Source organism: Odocoileus virginianus, chromosome 33 (genome assembly GCF_023699985.2).
Source record: "Odocoileus virginianus isolate 20LAN1187 ecotype Illinois chromosome 33, Ovbor_1.2, whole genome shotgun sequence".
NCBI lineage: Eukaryota > Metazoa > Chordata > Mammalia > Artiodactyla > Cervidae > Odocoileus > Odocoileus virginianus.
In genome coordinates this window covers 36,840,944-36,845,031 of record NC_069706.1, presented here as the reverse complement: position 1 = coordinate 36,845,031, position 4,088 = coordinate 36,840,944, and positions in this window count along the sequence as shown.

Below are 4,088 nucleotides of genomic sequence, written 5' to 3'. Positions count from 1 at the left end.
AAACTCATGTCCATTAAGTCGGTGATGCCATCCAACCATCTCATCCTCTGTCGTCCCCTTCTCCTCCTGCCTTCAATCTTTCTGAGCATCAGGGTCTTTTCCAATGAGTCAGTTCTTCCCATCAGGTGGCCAAACTATTGGAGTTTCAGCTTCAGCAGAAGTCCTTCCAAAGAATATTCGGGACTGATTTCCTTTAAGATTGACTGGTTGGATCTCCTTGCAGTTCAAGGGGCTCTCAAGAGTCTTCTCCAACACCACAGTTCAAAAACATCAATTCTTTGACCATCAACTTTCTTTATAGTCCCAACTCTCACATCCATATATGACTACTGGAAAAACCATAGCTTTGATTAGATGGACCTTTGTTGGCACATAAAATGTATGTTATGTGCATTTTTACAACAGTTAAAAAATAAAGAGGGAAAGGGAACAATGAAAACATGCATGCCTTTTCCTGACTGTATAAGTCATATAAGCTCACTGCCTAAAAAATAGAAAGGAAACCTAGGGACTTCCCTGGTGGTCCAGTGGTTAAGACTCCAAGCTTCCATGCAGGGGGCACAGGTTCGATCACTGGTCAGGGAACTAAGATCTCATATGCCAAGTGGCCAAATTAAAAAAAAAAAAGGAAACCACTGACCTAAAAATAATCAAAATCACTATAAACTTCAGTGCATATTCCTTATGCAGACATATGTATAATAATCTCTGATAAAAATGTAACACTGTGTGTTCCCTTTGAAACCTTGCCTCTCATAAACATTTTCCATTATTTTATAACAACTCTATCAAGATATATTCACATACCATACAATTTATTCATTTAAAGTGTGTTCAATGGTTTTTAGTATATTCACAGAGCTGTGCAACCATTACCACAATTTTAGAACATTTTCATCATACCTAGAATGGCTTCCCAGGTGGTGCTAGTGGTAAAGAATCCACCTGCCAATGAAGGAGACACAGATGAGGGTCTGATCCCTGCGTCAGAAAGATCCCTTGGGGTAGGAAATGGCACCCACGCCAGTACTCTTGTCTGGAAAATTCCACAGGCAGAAGAGCCTAGCAGGCTACAATCCATGGGGCTGCACAGAGTCGGACATGACTGAGCATAATCATAATTACCCCAGAAAGAAGGCCTGCCCTCGTTAGCAATCACTCCTCACACCATGGTCTTTAAATAAAGACCTACACCATCATTCTCTCTGACCAAATGGTACCACACTGCATCAAACCTTAGACACGGTCAATTGCAAGGTGCACTTGTTTTATTTACCACTAAGAAAAATTTTAGCCACCTAACCCATGACACGTGCTTCCTTATCTTCTTGTCACTTAATCTGTAGTTGGTGATAGAGGGCTTTTAGACTCATTTGGACATATTTAGCAATGTATGTAGCTCTGTGGAAGTAACAATATGAGACCTATGACCAAATTCATACGTGCACAAGAATAACAGCTAGCCACAGGACACAAGGTGATCTCAGAGATGCTAAAATTTAAAATACAGGAACTTCCCCCAGCGGTCCAGTGGCTAAGACTCCACCTTCCAATGCAGGGGGTGTGAATTTGATTCCTGGTCAGGGAATTAAAACCTGACCACATGCCCCACGGTTTGGCCAAAAAAAACAGTGCTCACCCTGGAATCAACTGTACCCAGTATTGCAGAGTATGGAGTGAACTTGGCTGCGAAACAGCAGAAGTTGACTCTACTCACTCGGGCAGAAAAGGGATTCGGGGGAGGAGCAGTTCAGAGAGTCAGAACTGGAGACCTCCTCTTGTCCAGGTGCCAAGTCATGTCCGGCTCTTTGTGATCCCATGAGCCGCAGCACGCCATGAGTCCCTGTCCTTCACTGTCTCCTGGAGTTTGCTCAGACTCCTGTCCATCGAGTTGATGATGCCATCCAACCATCTCATTCTCTCTCGCCCCCTTCTCCTCGGCTTAGAACCAAGAAAGAATGTGCAGCCTAGAGCACAACTGTCCTAAGCAGCCTTCAGAATGAGTCTGCTCAGGGCGAACTACAGGGCTCTGTCACAACCCTGCATCAGCTCCTTGTCTCCACATCTCCGGACCATTCCTTCAAGAACCAAAGCTCTGGGCAACAGCCTCCAATTGCCCGAGGCTGCACCATTAGGACCAGGGTCTTGTCTCCCACCTGATTTGGGACGTCCTTCCATCTTGGCTGCATAGCCAAGGAAAGACAAATATCACCAAAGTGGATGTGCTACAATTGTTTAGCCCATAGTGTCAGATATTTATACTGTCAACATCTCGGTATCATAAACCAGGCAAGGGTGAACCTCTTCACTCATACGTCATTGTGCGATTGTCAGGACACATCGAGATGTGTTCCCAGGATCGTGGGGTGAAATGACAGGTGCATTTTTAGGCTTTGGACGCTGGCGCTGAGCTGCCCACGTCCGGTGGTCGCACAGGATCCTCTGAGTGGGTGTGCTGTGTCGCTCATCAGCCAGTGTGTACAGAAAGGTGAAGAAAACACAGGTCTGGAGGGGGCATTAAGGGAGTCGGAATGTACAGCGAGGCATGCTCCAGGGCTTTCTCGTGGTGCCAGAGCAGTCTCTGTGTGCTCTCTCAGCTCGCAGTGTGGTGGAAGGGAGTAGAATATTACAACAATAGTAACTAGCAATTACCGAGCGCCTGGCACGTGTTTAAGCTCACGGATGGATTCCTTTGATCCTCACAACAGTCAGTAGATGGGCTGTCTCTGAGTTTGTGTCCTGACCCTATGGCCTTGGCCAGGCCACCTTACCTCCAGCGGCCTCAGTTCCCTTAGATATAGAAATGAAGACGCTGGCCTGGCCCACCTCGTAGGGCCTGCTGTGGGGTCTGACGGGGTCTGGGTTAGGAGTGCGCAGGGGGGCCCAGGCAACATTGCCACATCTGCTGTCCTGAGGGAGGAAGGGAGAGGGGGGACTGATTCCCCAGCATTCTGCACCAGCGCCCTCGTGGCCACTCATCAGACCCTTCCCCGCAGGTGGACGAGGTCTTGGGGGACCAGCCGACCGCCAAGGAGCAGGTGTTCGCTGCTCTGAAGCAGTTCGCGGCAGAGCAACGGGTGGACGAGCTGGTGTGGGCGCTCACCCTGGCGCTGCCCCCCGAGGCCCGAGGGCCCCTCCTGGAGAACCTCAGGTACTCGTTCCGGGTCAGGATGGGCCGGCAAGGGTGTCCGTTCTCCCGCCTCCACCCCAGGTGCTGCTGCTGCTGCGTGGTCAGCCCTTGAGCTGGACCCCAACCCCCTGTTGCCCCCAAAGCAGGGTTTTGGGTCAGTGACCCCAAAGGCTGACCCTGGAAAGGGCAGCTGTTGGTGCTGCTGCAGCCAGGATGTCACTTTGAGTGAGAAGGAAGGACTGCTAACTGCTGGCCTGGGATGGGCTGCAGAGAAGATCGGCCTCCTGCTGGCCTGCTCTGTCCCAAACCCAGAGCACAGAAGCCTCCAGCTCTTCACTGAGAGGGAATAACGGCACAGTTCGAGGACTGTGCTGGGCCTATCCTGATCCCCGGTACCCCACCCCTGCCCCCTGAATCCTATAAACAATGTGCTCGCTCTGCCCTTTGTTGATGCCAGCCGGGTGCCAAGAACCTACCAGTGCCCACTTTCTCACTGAATCCCACCAGTACTATCATCATCCCCATTCCAGAGGCAGACTGTGGCTCAGAGAGGTTAAGGGACTGTCCCAGAGTCACACAGCACATGAGCAGCATTCACAAGAACATGAACCAATTGACTGAGCACTTTCTCCTCAGCTTTGGACTCTAAATTCATCCTTCAGGGGGAGAAAAAAATCTCCTGGTAGGTCCTATGACACCTGAAATGGCCTGGGAATCTCCCCAGCGCCCTGACCTCCACCCCCATCCTGCCCCGCGCGGCACGGCTTTGATCAGACCTCCCTGGGCCTGAGTGGAGTGTTCCCCGCACATGTGCTGGGGGGCTGGCTCGGCAGCCCCCGCCTCCAGGGCGGCGGCGGCTCCCCCAGCCCGCCCCTCCCCTCCTGGGCTCAGCCCGTCCCCTCCCCTCGCTGCCATTCACCCCGCGGCCTGCCCCTCCCCTGGGCCTGGCCAATGTCAG